Source organism: Phodopus roborovskii, unplaced genomic scaffold (assembly GCF_943737965.1).
Source record: "Phodopus roborovskii unplaced genomic scaffold, PHOROB, whole genome shotgun sequence".
NCBI lineage: Eukaryota > Metazoa > Chordata > Mammalia > Rodentia > Cricetidae > Phodopus > Phodopus roborovskii.
This window is the reverse complement of record NW_026125278.1, coordinates 15672718-15688865: the sequence shown is the minus strand read 5'-3', so window position 1 is coordinate 15688865 and position 16148 is coordinate 15672718. Positions and strand designations below refer to the sequence as shown.

At 42.4% G+C, this 16148-nt stretch overlaps 1 protein-coding gene across 1 annotated transcript in view; it reads right to left on the bottom strand.

Moving 5' to 3' along the window:
- Positions 1 to 16148, bottom strand: part of Negr1 (neuronal growth regulator 1) — a 685246-nt gene that overhangs the window by 314091 nt on the left and 355007 nt on the right. The window lies entirely within an intron of this gene.

Below are 16148 nucleotides of genomic sequence, written 5' to 3'. Positions count from 1 at the left end.
GTCTCCAAAGGGTGCCTGGAGAGCTGGAGGCCCCAAGTCTTTTTCCGATGGTGAGTTATTCTAGCATTTTCCTGGAACTTTGGGTTCGTTTCCACTGAGATCTGTGTTTCCCTCACCCTCACTTTAGTTCATGGACAGCATCTGATCCAAGTTTCTGCTTAGTCTTTATCTTCAGGAATGACTTGTCTTAAGCTGTGTGGATGAATCTGGGCAAAAAATGCTCCTGAAACTGTGGGTGATTTCTCAATTAACAGCATTCAGGACAAGCACTGGGCTCAGTGTGTTGCAGATACAACAAGCCTGTGTGCAATGAAAAACATGCAGTTTTCATGTCTGTGCTGGGTTTGCATTCGCCTCCCCCGGTGTGATCTTTGCAAACTGCCATGCATTTGGTGTGACACCATCTTCACTGGTACAGATATTCACTTCATTGGACGTGTCTTGATTCAGAGGTCAAAGTTGGTGACTGGCAATGAGCTAAGGGTTGAGGTCTTCCTTTACTGATCTCACATTTAATATTTTCCATTAAGGAAACAAGACTGAGAGCTACACACATTAAACATAGTTTCTGAGTGTAGCAATGAAGGTTTTGGGGGATGACACTGGGACTCGAATGTGGGGATTCAGGTAGTGAGCTAGTTCTTCCCAAATGTGTGTGAAAATGTGTGTGAGGATGGTCCAACCCATCTAAGGAAAGTGTGCACTGAAGGCAGAGGGAGGAAGAATTCATTTTCTTTCCCTTCTCTCCTTCTTGAGCTGTATCATCCTTGCTTGTCTTCTATCTCTTAGGCTGCAGCTGAATCATGAGTTTCCTTGGCTCTCAGGCCTTTAGATTCAGGTATTCTATTTGTTACTTTTCTGTCACTGTGAAAACACACAATGGCCAAGTCATATTGTGGAAGGAATTGTATTTGAGGAGTAAGGTTCCTGAGGGACAATGGTCCATGTCAGCACAATGGAGAAACATGGCAGTCAGTAGGAATGGGGACTGGAGAAGATGCTAAGAGCTAATTGGGAATTGTATGGCTTTAGAAAACTCAAAACTGTTCCCAGAAACACACCTCCTCCAGTAAGGCCATATATTCTAATCCTTCCCCCAAATTCTACTAACTGAGGACCAAATATTCACATATCTGAGACAATGGAGGGTATTCACATTTAAACCACCAGAGGCAGTATTATGACCCTTGTTTCACTGGTCTCCAGCTTTCAGATGGCAGGTCTGGTGACTGCACTTGCTTCCTTGTGAAGTCTGCCTCTCTGGAGAACACTGACCATGAAGGAGCAACTGCTGGACCACTGCCTTCCAATCAGCACAAAACCTGGGCTGAGGATTAGACCACAGGGTACTAAATACAGTTGTCACCCATTGCTGTCACTACAGCAGAGTTTGCTTTGCTATTTATGACTTCGTGGGACAGCAGACACTGCAGATGTTTTGTTCCTAAAGAAAGAAGCAGAGCCAGTCATCTATCTCTTCTTGCAGCCCATGTCCAGATTTGTAACTCTGAAGGTCTGCAGCTCTGGAGCAGGCTGGGTGACTTCAGCAGGAGTGCTCAGGGCTCTTTTTCATTAGCCAGCTTACTCACACGCCAGGTTTGGATGTGCCTGCCAGACAGAGGCATGGTGGTAAGGGGGCCACTTGTTTCTGTATTGCTTTTTCATGGTGTGGAAGAGATCAAGTCAAGAATGTGCGGGTACTCTTCACCTCCATAAATCAAAGGGAGGTTGGTGTAGCTTTGCTTCTGGCACCTTCTGTTGGTGAAAGCCAGCCCCAAAGCAGGCAGGATGAAAGGACTTAGAGACAGACTCGTGCTCTTAATAGTCATTTTGCAGAGAACCGAGGGCAGAGGGGACAGGGCAGAACTCACACTAACGCCTGGAACTCACCCTGGCATAGCACTCAAGCACTTAATACTTAACATTTACCAATACCATTGTCAGGTCTTTCACTCCACCTCATTCTTATTACTTTCATAAAGTCATGCAGTCATAAAGAAGGTGGTCAGACTGGGCCTGGTGGCAGCAGCTGGGCCAACATTCAGGATTGCAGGTTCAAGGCCTGCCTGGGCTACAGAGTGAAATCCATCACTCTTACATGGGATGTGGTGATGGGAAACTCATGAAGACCATATCTCCAAAGAAAGAAGGATAAAGAGCATCGTTGGTTACATCTCTGAGGTAGAGCCCTGACCACACACATGTGAGGTTCAGAATCTACCCCTATGACTGCAAATGGATCAGAGCTGTTTAAAGAAAAAACGCTCTTCCTGTCTCTTATTCCTCTGATTCAAGGGACAGTTACTAGTGGCAGTTTCTAGAATTTTCTTGAACCATATGGTTTCTGAATATGCTGATTCATTATTGTAGACGAGGAAGACATAAATGTTTCATGGCTGAAAAAGCCACCACCTAAGATCATTTGTTGGAGTTAAAACGAGCCCAGTAAAGACTAGACTATGGTACCCGCTTGTTGGCTTGTGTTTTGGTGCCTCAGCTTTTAGTTTGTTTGCTTTTACCCTTAAATGCCGTCGTGAGATACTACAACTTTAACATCCATGTTAAACATGCTGATAGTTTTTCTGTGACACAGCTTCCAGTGTTGGACAGTAGGAACTGTGACAGAGCCCATGCCAATGCCTGTCTAGCACCTTCTACTGCCTCATCTCTTAACTATCTGCATTCTACTGACTTCTGAGTTACTTTGTGTGTGTGTGTGTGAGTGTGTGTGTGTGTGTGTGTGTGTGTGTGTGTGTGTCCTCATGTCACTTTATACAGTATGTGTGGGTACCCATGGATGACAGAAGAGAGTATAAGATCCCATGGAGATGTACTTACAGGCAGTTATGAGCTGCCCTGAGGTGGGCACCAGACACTGGGAACAAAACTTAGGTCTTTTTGCAAGAGCAGCAATCACTCCTAACCATGAAGTCACTGCTCCAGTTCCTTATGAGATACTTTCAAGTGGAAAAGACAAATCGTGAATATTAACTCTATGTATTTTAGAGGGCATTCTGGGTATATAATGGGCTTATTGTTCTGCATTTTGTATTATAAAAATTATTTTGAGTGATGTGGTGGTGGTGAACACCTTTGATCCCAGCACCTGGGAGGCAGAGGCAGGCAGATCTCTGTGAGTTCCAGGACATCCTAGTTTACAAAGCTACACAGGGAAACCCTGTCTCAAGAAACAGAACAAAACAAAATTATTTTGATAGCTGTTGTTGTTCAGGTTTTGCTCTGTTTCTATATTAATTAGCTTATAAAACTCCTCTGTGAAACCACAGAAATGGATTAACTGTATAATTATATAGCGGATCAGTATATCTGCAAAGCCAAAGCAACTTTGAGCAATTAACTTTCAGAGTAACAAAAAAATATTTAGCAATATTATTGGAAATAAACACTCCTTTGACACACACACACACTCAAAAAGCAATGCATTCTGGGAAGTTATTATTTCTCCTGGTTGTTATCAAGAGAGACCATGATGGAGTGTCAATGTACCACTAAAATCCAATACTTGGGAAGCCAGCCCCAGCTTCACAGTGCCCAGAAGCCAGTCTGGACTTCCTAACATCCTGTTGCAAAACAAACAAAACAAAACAGAAATCAAGGGAAAAAAACTTGGAGGAAAGGGATTCCAGAACCTCCAATGTTAAAAACAAATATTTAAAATCTCTGTTTGAAAAATATCACTCTAAGCATCAATGCACATATATTTATGCCTACAGGAAAATGTGTACAGTACTCCTTGCTGTTGGTCACAAAGAACAATAAATAAAACCCTAGGAGGTGGAATTCCTGGCTTGTTGCCTTTACTGCACATCTTAGAAAAGACAGAGTGTAAAGTTAGGGTTGACAACTCAGTGCCCTGAAGGGTGACATAACTGTATCTGGCAATATTTCTAAGAGGGAAGAATGGAAGGGGAGAGGACAGTGGGGGGGTGGAGGGAAGGGGCCTGGTGAAAAGGAGGAAATCTAGGAAGCTACACATCATTGTCTCAGTGAAATCTGAACTGTACTCAGTTCATCCTCTTGGGTTGCTCTGGGTTACTTTCTACCATCCATCAGCATCAAGCTTCTCACAAAGAACCAGTGTTTCATGACTCCAAGAGGAGTTGGTGCGGGAATTCCTGTTTAATAAAAGAGCTGATAAAACCATACAATAATGATTTCACGCCAGGTATGCCATCATTGCCAACCTTGCCACTTAGCCATCACATGGCAAAGCGATCCCAGGCAACAGAGGATGATGTTGGCCTCCCTGGGAAGAGGATCTGGGGTCTCCTGGACTTCTGTTTTTAGTATTTGAACACTGGTGCCATCTTTCCCTTCAGCCTCATCCTTTGATCTTACCTAGAACATGTAGTCAGGCTGGTTGCCTTCTTCACACTCTCTACATTTTCCTGTGTAATAATGACTGGCTCTAATACTCCCCTGCCCTTCTATACTAATGGTGGGTAGATGGCTCAGGCATTAAGAGTATTGGCTGCTCTTCTAGAGGATTTGCATTTCCAGGATGCACAAGGAGTCCCCCAATGATCTGTAACTCCAGTTCCATTGCATCCAGTATCCTATTCCATTCTCCACAAGTATACAGAGGCGTGTGCAGAAAAATACCCATATACATAGAATAATACAATATGTTTCCTATAGGAGTGTGCTTTTTAATTCACTTATTAATGTATGTTTCAATTAAAACATAATTGCATCACTACCCCCTTTCCTTGACCCTCCTATGCTACTCACACACACACACACACACACACACACGAACATGTGGACAAATACAAGAATACACCGTGCTGAGTCTGGTTTTATTGTTTGTATGTGTGTATAGTTTCAGGTCGATGACTTCGTATTAGATAGCCAATCAGGGCACTCATCCAGAGAGAGTCTAATTCCCTTTCCAGCAGTTATTAGCTGCTTATTTGTATGGAGTGGGTCCCTATAGATTTGCCCATTCCAAGTTACTATATCCATTGATACTGTCACTGTTCAGGAATTGTTTATGTAGCCATTTCTATAAGAGGCTGTTTCACAGCAGCCTCCCTTCTGGCTTTGGTAAACTTTCTGCTTTCTTTTCTGGGATGTTCGTCAAGAAACAGATTCAGGAACTCTGTTGTAAATATTTCAATGGGGCTTGTCACCCACAATCCATTGATCTTTGAATTATGTCTAGTTGTGATTGTATGTATGTATGTATGTATGTATGTATGTATGTGTGTATGTGTACACGTGCCTGCACAGACACACACACACACACACAGAGGAATGCATATTAAAGGAAGTTAAGCCATGTGAACTATCAATGCTCCCCATAAAAACCACAGACTAACCAGCCATGAGAAATGTCCTTTAGAGTGTTTGTTCAGGGTTGTCTAAGTGACCCCAATCACAATACAGACTGTGGTTATTTCTCTCGGCTGCCTCTCAGGGACTGCACATAAACCCTTACCGCAGAACACACTGCACACTTAGGATGCAGGACTCAGGTGATTTGAGCCAAATCTGGCCAAACCTCCTTCTTGAGGTTTGGCTTCCATAGTACCTTGAAGGAAGATGCCCAGGGAGGGAAACACTCAAACAGTCCTCCCCAGAGGTCATCCCCATGAATCTCAATAGTGACCAGCACCTCGGGACATCCATAATGGAACAATGGTGGCGCTCAGATGCAGACCGTAACCGATGGCCGTCTAGCTGGCCCACTCAACAGGAAGGAAAACATGCCTGTTACTGGAAAGTTAGGCCACTACCCAGGGCTAGTGGAGCTGCGAAGCATAGGAAATCATCCACTGTGGCCATTTTGGTTAGATAGCTGTAAGGATTGAGGCATTACGCTGGCCTGCCCCTGTCACCTGGCAGAATGCATTCAGGCAGTGCCCTAGTCAGCTCTTTAAAAGAAAGACCCCTGCCCATTTATTCTCTCTCTCCCCCTTCTTTCCTTTTGATCCCCTGGAGCACACAGGACTTTTCCTGTCTCCCTCTTCTCTTCTGTCCTCTCTCAGCCTCTGTGTCTCTTTACTTCTTTTCTCTTCTTCCCCCGCCCCTTCCCTTTCTAATAAAGCCTCTCACTTAAGCTCTGCCTGGCATGTTTGTCTCCCTCCATCCCCGCCTGGGTCACCCTCACTTGCCCTGGAATCTGACAGGCTCTTCCACGCTCTTTATCATAACACCAGCATAAGACCTTACTACGTTCTAAAGGCTATCCTTACATCTATAGACCAGGCTTTACTCTGTAGTGATAGTTATTTTATCCTTCCATATACAACTGCGACACCCTATCAACACAGTTCCAGTGAACATCTTTGAAACCATGAAGCGAAGGCCCGAGGAAAAGATATGAGTTGTGAATTACTCACAATTAAGCATTGTCTTGTTATAATTGGTAATCCAATGCAAGTAGAGTTCCCTTTTTTTTCTCTCTGCTACATCAATGGGTAGCATTTCTTAAAACTAAGAGGACTTTAGAGTCTCTCTGTTATAAAATAGAGTATTACTTGGGAGACAGAGGCAGGCAGATCTATGTGAGTTTGAGGCCAGTGTAGTAGACAGGGTGAGTTCCAGGACAGCCAGGTTATTGCACAGAGAAACTCTGTCTTGAAAACACAAGAAAAAATTAAAACAAACAAACAAACAAACAAACAAAAGGAATGTTAGCTAAGTCTTCTAAAGAAGGTGGATTCTCCTGATGGAGAGTTATATACTCTAGATAATGTCCTGTCCTTTCATATGACATGAAGTATATTGGTGAAAGTATGCCAGTTTTTAATTGGTAAGGTTTACTTTTTTTTCTTTTCTCACCTAAAAAGAGTACAACTTTAAAATATGCATTATGAAAGAAAAATGTCATAAGGAAAAATCCCAAATTGAGAAATAACCTGAATTTCCAAGAAATGAATTTGCATGGCACAAGTAATCCAGGTGCTCCATGCCCAGGGGAAAACAGGCCACACAGAGGCCAAGCGTAGCATAAATTATTGTTAAAGAACAATCATGCAGGACTCACAGGGCTGTGCGTTTTGGGAGGGCTACGGACTCATTTGAGAATTAGCAATGACACTGTCAACAAATTAGTTCTGTAAAGGAATGCTCTCCCCTCTCCAAACTATTATGGAAACATTGCTATATCCCCAATTTAGCTTTGAATAAAGTAAGAACACTTAGACATCGGGAAACAGGAGCCTCCTACAAAGAACTGGGATAACGGAGGGTTATAGGTTATAGGGCTGAAGCCAACCTCTGTGGCAAATAACAGGGGATATCGAGAGCTGATGGCAGTATGCACGGGGCGTTGGTTTTTCCCTCAGGTGTCCTCCACACTACCGTGCAGCTTTAAATGTGGTATGCATTTGGTTTGTGAATGCCATTACTTATATTCTTAGAAGGGACAGAATATCAAGAGAGGAGATACCCTGTAACTGTACAAATATTGTGGGGAAATGGCTTGAAATTAATCAAACAAGATTTAATCTTGAACTTAAAGGCCATTTTTTATTATTATTTAAAAAAGATCCAATAAAGGCTGAGGTAGAATTAGAATTGATTTTGATAATAATGCATTTCCAATAGCTAATATAAAATTGATTTGATGTTCTGTAATGGGGTTGGAGACAATACAGACTGCTTTAAAAACAAAAAACGTTAAAAAGGGGGGGATTTGAAATCCTTCTAATTATTAATTATCCAAAACGACTCTGCTGGCTGCTTAAGCAGGTTTTGAGAGGTGAATGCTGTAGAGGGATCTGAATCTTTAACAGACCACAGTGTGGTTAGATATCCACTCAATAGATGGAAGAAACCCACAGAGAATGGCACATAAGCCTAAAAAGGGATCATATAGTTGGGGAGAAGAAAAGCCACTTGGCTGTGACAGTTTTTCACAAATTCCTCAGGGAAGCCAAGTGAATCTAAGGACAGTAGCCGTTAAAATTATGGGAAACAAAATGTCGACATCAAGACTCTGTGTCTTGGACGGATGGGAATGACGGTGCCTGAGATCACACAGGCTGCTCCTTCACAGAACTCACCCTATCACTAGACAGCAATTCAGAGGATTTGACTCTAACCAGGGCAGGTAAACTCTCTTCATACTGGAAACTCCATCCACATTTCTATAAAACAGATCTATTCTCAAAGAAAATGCTTTCTGAAGGTTCTTCAGAGTGCATCCTTTGTGGCAGGCCCACAGCCCTGCATTGTTCTTTGAAGGAGACTCTGGAACTTGAGTTACATAATTACAGTTTGCAAAAATAAGGCCCCTATTCAGAGATTCTTACTGGCGATTTCTCCCTACTGGTATTAGGAAAACAGCAGCAGAATTTAGCTGCAGGTGACGATGTAAAAAGATACCAAACAAGAATGTAATGAGGCTTTTCCATTTTTAGCAAATGTGATTATGTGTATTATCTCTGGAGTGGATTTCTATTTTTCTGTAAATATAATTCCTGGAAGCGCTTGCTTTAGAAGGGTTATAGAAGCAGCTGAGTTGAGCTTCTCTATAATGCCTGATTTAAGAAACCCAGGAAACACTGCATGTCAACATCCACTGGATAATACACAGTGCATAAAATGCCATTAAACAGACGCAAGTTTGTTAGGGATTTGCCTGCATAGCGTTGAAAGTTGTTCGGAATCATCCCGTCATTACAAAATGTTAAATTTTCAACAATTCACTGTGATGCTGAGGATGATCAGAAGGGTACAGTCTCTCTTCATTGACACACATGTGTCTTTTGTTACTTCATGTATGAAAACAAAGGCTTTGAATTTTTTTTCAGTTGTATCGGAAGACAAATGCTTTGGTGATCACAGCTTATTTTGGATGAAGAATGTGGACTCTACTAATATGCCAAGATCGAAGACCCACTCTGAATGTGGCTGGCACTATCCCATGGGATTTTGCACAGGACTAAATTTTAAAAGAACCGTGAAGTATTCAAGCCAAGCTGCTGAATTCATCTCCTTGCTTCTCGGGTACAGATGAAGTGCACCTTGCGCTCCTGTAGGCAAGCTTCCTCCACAAAGGATTGAATCCTCAAATATGAGCAAAAGCAAACCCTTCCTTCCTTACATTGCTTCTTTTGGGTATGTGCCAAGGCACCGAGAAAAGTAATGAACACACTGCTGACCACAACGCTCTACCCTTTCTTACCTCTGCACACTGTTCAAGGGCCTCCTGTCGTTACCATTTGGGAGCCAGACAGCGACCGGTCTGGTTCCATAGATAGCGGAACAGAGTAAAATTGAAGGTTATGGAAGCCTGGTCCCTGCTGATTCTTGTGAAGAGAAAACGATTCCTACCCCTTAAGCTCAATTTGAGATGCACCGTGCACCAGTCATGGATAACATTTATCTCTCAATGCCTGTTTCCTGGAAAAAATAAAATGGACTGCTTGTCCTGAGGAGTCTTCCTACCCCTTGAGTTTGAGAACTTAACCAAACCAGGAAACACCCAGAAATGTGTTTAATATTTGAAATATATTTTATTATAGGTAATAAAATCTTTCCTATCATATGCTGATAACATATTTCTTTGTCTACAACAATAAATGTGTCTTTCAATTTTTATATTACATTTTCTGGAATACTGTTTCACCCACAGTATCATTAGAAAATTTATGTAAAACAAAAATACTAAAAGTGTTATTTTATCTCTAACTATTACTATTACTATAGCATAGTATGATTCCTTACACCATCAGCTACCTTTCCAGGTGACTCAAGTTTGCCATTTGAATTATAGGATATAACTAACCCTGTAGCCACTTTGTAGTCATCAGTATCCTCTGGTGACTCAGGACACCCCTTGTTGTGGTATTTACAGACTGAGGCTTTGTAACTAACAAGATGTATTATTCTCAAATATGGAATTATGCTGCTAAGCCAAAAATGAAATGAAATGCAAGATGGAGGATTATTGCATTTTCTGAAACCAGGCATAACACTGCTATTTTTAAAACTACATGTCTACAAACAGAAATTCTGCCTTTTTTTATATTGTAAAATTATTTTTTAAAGAAAAATCAACCCCAGCACTGCCTTGGTTTCACAACAACTAGGAGCGATGTTAGTGCTGCCCGCCAGGAACCTCACTCTGACTATAAGACATGCTGAGGTAGTGCTGGTGTGTGGGCAGAGGTCTCTGTCCCACCCACTCTGGCAGCCATTCAGTCCCAAATAAACACACAAAGGCTTCTATTAATTATAAACCTTTTGGCCCATGGCTCAGGCTTCTTATTGGCTAGCTCTCTCTTAATTTTTTAACCCATTTCTATTAATCTGTGTATCTCTACATGGTCTTGGCTTACTGGTGATGTCCAAGTCTCTTGCTTTCTCTGCAGCTACATGGCATGTTGCTCAAGACTCACGCTCTGAGTCCCTCTTTCCAGAATTCTCCTAGTTGTATAGCCCTGTTTATCCTTCCTGCCTGGCTACACCCATTGGCCAAAACCAATAAGAGAAACATGTTCACTGCATACAGAAGGTCATTTCCCATTACTGCTGTGGCTGAGTACTAAGCAAAGTCCTGTCCTACAGAACCTAGAAACAGCTCGCTAATCTTGGGAATGCACAGGCTTTGATGTGGGACTGGAACATTAGAACGAAGTTCCACACAAGTGAGAGAAATGTACGCAAACAGAAAGGAAACCTATGGCTGGCTAGGAGAGTTCCAGATAAAATAATTTACTGCAAGTCAGCACAAGAATAGACATGGAGGGCATTACCTCCCAAACCCAGAAACGGCGCCAAACAAAGCAATTTTAGCACTTTGGTACCCAATGATCTACAAGGCAAGAGGGCATCCTAGCCAGCTGTCTATCTTCTGTGTGTTTTGAGAATGAGAAGGACTCGGGGACCTAACTTAACACCCAGAGGTTGCCCCAGGCCATAGCTGCAAGGGCAGAACTCTCTTACAGACAATTTTAAGCTCAAAAGAAGAGAAAGGAATCTCACTGGTGTGGTCCAAAGTTAATTTGAAAACTCTAGAAACTTCTTCTTATAAATTTAGGCTTGACATTTAAGAGTTTGGAATTGGCCTATTTTCACACCTCATCGTTTGTCTAATTGGAAAGACAACTTAGAAACCGACCAGGGATGACACCATTCTGTTAGCACAACATTCCTTTGGAAGCAGCACCTGTCTAATTGACAAGAGATTTGAAGTTTGAAAGTGGTGGCTGTGGTGGCTGTGGGGATTTTAAGCAGCCTCCCGTTGCCTTTTCCCAGTGTCCCCAAAGTCAGGCCATCTTTTTAATTGAACGGAGAGGGAGGGAAGAGGTTGTCTGGATGTCTTCTCTGATGAGTTACTTCTGTGGTTGTCACTCTTTCCGTGGGGATTGGAATGGGGCTAAGGGGACAGGTTCAGTATTTTAAAAAATTACCTGCCATGTATTTTTTTCCCCAAATGTCAGGTGGCGGCCTCTATTAGAATTACACCATTCATCAAACTAATGAGACCGATGAAGATATAACACTGCAGTGGGGAAAGACGGAGATTGCAGGAGTTGTAGGCGGCAGCCTTACCTTGTGGACACTTGGGTTTGAGTCATGCCTCTGTGCACATGGGGGTCCCTTGATTTTGTAGCAGTTTAGTGCTTTCCAAAGGGCAAGGCGAAGTTACCAAATAAAAGTCAGTTTTACTTATGTTTAAGAGAGGAACACCCAACTTTCTTTGCCACCATTGGACATTTCAAAGCCAGTCTTAATGATCAGAAGACTCAATGCGCAGAACCTCAGGTTTCAAGGAGACCTTTAGAAAGGGGAGAAATCTGTGAAGGGGACGTTGGGGTTATCCTTCAGCATTTTACATGGTCAGCATGTTTGGATCCTGTCTTAAAATTAAATATAGACTACCAGTGATGGGTAAAATGGGTACCCATGCTTTAAGATAGACTAGGACTAAGAAGTTCCTTGACAGCCTCTCACAGTGGTTTATGAGGGGTTGGGAATGGCTATCTCAATTGTTTTCTTCAGCACAGCATGCTTGCAATCACAGTACTTAGGAAACTGAGACATGATTTCCAGAATAGCCTGGGCTACATGTGAATTACAGGTCAGCTTGGGCCATAAAAGGAAATTTTCTCAAAACAAATAAACAGACAAACAAACAAACATACATACATACAAATACAATTTTATTAATATGATTACCTTTATTTAGTTCAAGCCAGATAAAGCTTCACTGTTAAGTATACTATAGAAACAATATTATGTAAAATAGATTTAAGTAATTTAAATAAAAAATAATCAAAAAAGAATACCATAGAATGGATATTTTATTCAAATAAATTTTAATGGAAATTGTTCTTAAGAAATAATCACATTATTTTAATTGCCGAGTATTCAACCATAGAGGAACACGTACTGTGTTAATTTCCAAATAACATTCAGAAAGGGTAGCTCATTTTCTACAATACGTTTTGGTAATTAATGACATGGTTTCATATATTTGCACAAAGCAAATTTTACCCCATAAAATCATATTGTATATGAATAAGGAGCTATAAACAATAATAAGATTAGTAAGTAATTGAAGTGAAAATTACTATTACTATAAAATCAGAGACAGGAAGGGCTGATAGAGCATGTAGGAGATGCAATCTTGTGGTAGCGAGCTTGTAGCTCAGGGGAAGATCTAGACTCCTCAGTTTCTTCATGGATACCACCACAGCTAAGTGAAGAGCTGACAAACAGTGTGTGTCCCACATCCGCCCTATGCCTCACTCAACCTCACCTACTCTACACTCAACAATTTAACATTGCTCCCAGGAAAAGGCATTCTTATGCCGTGTTGGCTAATGAGTGAGGATACTGAGGCATACGGGGATGAAGCTGATCTGGTTCTCATGGCAAAAAGGCAGGAGACCATATTCAGGCAGCACTGTCCCCTCCTTGGACCCACACAGCCTCATCCTTTTTGCCATGGAGCTGGACGTTGGAAGTGAGATTCCTTTTTTCTCCCTGGCTTTCTTTGAAGGTGGAGATGAGTAGAAAGAAAGTCTCTCCTGGTAGATAAAATTCTTGCCGTAGAGGTTATTTCTGATCCTCAGAGCCGAAGTGTTCCATCAGCCTTGTCCATCGAATTCAACAAGGATTCTTAAGATCTCGCACAGACATCTGCTTTGTGTTTAAGACAGATAATGGCCCAAGCCATAAGGCTGGCTGTAGAAAAGTTGGCATTCGTGGATCTTTTCCAAGGGGAATAATTTTGAGTAAGAAATGAGGGAGATCACTATTATTTATTATTATTATTTTTAGTCAAAGAGTTTATTTATTCTTTTTAAATGTGTACGCATGTGTTTGTATGAGGGGAGATACACATAAATGCAGTACCCATAAGGGCATCAGATCCCCTGGAGTGAGTGAGCGTTACAGGAGGTTATGAGCAACACCACGTGTGTGCTGGGAACTGAACTCTGGTCCCGTGGAGGAGAAGCAAATGCTCTTCACCATCAAGCCACCTCGACAGCCCACACTTGCCATTTCTTAAGTGTTTCTCTTCCCCACATTCTCTTGTTACGGTACCACATGCGCCTGAAGAACCTCAGGCATCCACACAGACTAGCCATCCAGCTGCCTGTGCTTCTTTGTTTCCACACACTTCTTCATAGTCTCTTTGCCCTGTCCTAACAAAGTACTTGGAGTTACTTGCAAATAACAAACGTCTTAAAATGCAAGGTCAAGGTGATGTGGAGTTCCTTGTCTGGGGAGCCTGTTCCTACACACACACACACACACACACACACACACACACACACACACACACCCCTTGCCGTGCCCAGACCAACCTGCATGAGCATGTTCATGCGCAGTAGGCATTTCCTCCCTGAGCCAAGCTGCCGAGCCTGCCTCAATGCCCAGAGGCACCATGAGGAAAGGACATACAGCACAGTCAGCCGCCTGAACTAATAGCACCTTGGGAGTGGGTATAAAGGCGAGTCTAACTTCCTTAATAAATGAGTCTGCAGCACGCTCTTGTACTCACAGACTCCTGATGCCTGAGTCGTTGGTGCTGCATCTTCTCACCCTCTCCCCCAAAGGGGTCTGAGCAGGGTAACCTGCAACACTTAGGGTAGGACATATGCATTAGGTCCCAAGTCCACGGCATAAAGCCAAGAACAGTTAAGTCCACAGCGAATAACATTGTGACCTCATTATTTAGATTGTTACTGAGAATTTATTGTTCGCTTATTCTGGGGAGATTTTCCTTCCTGGGGAACACAAACAACATTTAATCCCTCCTATGGTCCCAACCACAAACCAAGGTAGAATTTCACCAGAATCCACCTTGGGTTTTATTACAGAGCATGGATAAGGGTTTATGGGCAGGAGCGTAGGTGACACCTAGCAGCTACATTGAAAGTTCTGTTCTCAGGATGAATGGTGTTTCTGCACCCTGTCCCCTAGCCTTCCCCCAGCACATACACTGGGGCCAGGACAGAATTACACACAAATGACGAGGGAGAGAAGTTGGAATTTAGGTGGTAAGGGTCCAATCAAAGAGACAGTGACACCAGCCCGCATGTCCACGACGGACTTTCAAAATTAGCCATAGCTGATCTCATGATTATGGTCAGCAGTTTGGTCCACAGGACAGCAGTGAAGAACGCTTGCTACATCTCAGTCGACAAAGATTTGTGTCTTTCCATATGGCAGGGCACCACACTCTGACATCAGAAAACCTCGTGAGCATCAGCTGCCCTGTGTATGGACCACTTATCTGCATCTGATGAGAACACTGACAATACACTGTCTTAGCACAGGACTTGTTAATCATACTAAATAAACTACGACACTCCCCAGCTGGAGCACTCTCCACACAGCAGCTTTTTTAGGGCCCTCAAGTGAGTGCAGATCCTATATGTAACTTATTTACCTCATTCACGGTGGATCAAAACAAAATGGTGCAGATTTATTTTAATCTTCATGCATTTGCTTTTATGTGGTTCTCTCTCTCTCTCTCTCTCTGTCTCTCTCTCTGTCTCTCTGTCTCTCTGTCTCTCTCTCTCTCTCTCTCTCTCTCTCTCTGTGTGTGTGTGTGTGTGTGTGTGTGTGTGTGTGTGTCTCACACACACACACAGCAAAGTAGGAACGATCTGGCATCTGACCATGCATTCAGATGTTCTGGCAGTTTGACTTGAGGGCACCTAGGTGGTATAATCTTGCTTATTATCTGGGGGTAAAGACCATGACATCAATTTGGATATTTTTTTCCCTGTGCAAAGTATACTTCAAAGTGAGCCCAGTGCTGAAGATCTTAGGTCAATATTTCATGAGTGCTCAGGGCACAGTTTAAAGTCACTTGTGAGCCAAGGTTTGGGGAGGTGTTATTGGCCCAGCGGCCAATTGGACCTCAGTTTATCCTAACAACTGTCCCTGAGGGTTCGAGATGACCTTGGTGTCTAGGGTCTTTTCAGTGCAGAGAACAGACTGCTAGTCCCAGGAAGAAGGGGGCCCTTCCAACAGAGGCCAACCATCTGTGTGACAGCAAGGGAAGCTTTGGCAGGTAAGGCCATGTGTTACCATGGGGATTGTTTTGCAGTTGACATCACTGCCCACTTGTCAGTCTGGGTTTACTTCATGACCAAATGAAGTTGTTTTGTTTTTTATTCTTTCTTAATATTTTAGAAATACATTGTGGGTCTGTTTTCTAAATGACTTGCTTAACAATGTTGATGGATTATACCAATTAAGACTTTCATTCACAACCAGTCAGAAGGGGCTGAGGATGAGGTACTTTCTTTAAAATGCCCTTTAGTTTTAATTAATAATCTAGTACATTTAGGCACAGCACACTGCTTATATAAGAAGACAGAAAAAGTTTGAGTCTTACATCTTTTGTTAATCTCACCCAACTACCATTTTGTCAGGCTCTGTGCACAAGTGCCTGTCCATGGGCTCTATTATCTACATATTGTTGAACAGGATGAACACTGAGAAGTCCAGTAAAGTTAAAGAAAAAAAAAGAGGCTTGTTGGAGGGAGAAACATGAAACAGATGCAGTAGGCTGGTTTTGCAGGGTCTTTAATCTAAACAACAGCAAAGGGTCCAGGACCACAAACCTGGAAAATTGCCATCTTAGCTTCCACGTTGAGCTATGTATGCACTACAAATATCTATGTGTTTGTCTATTCCAAATGACA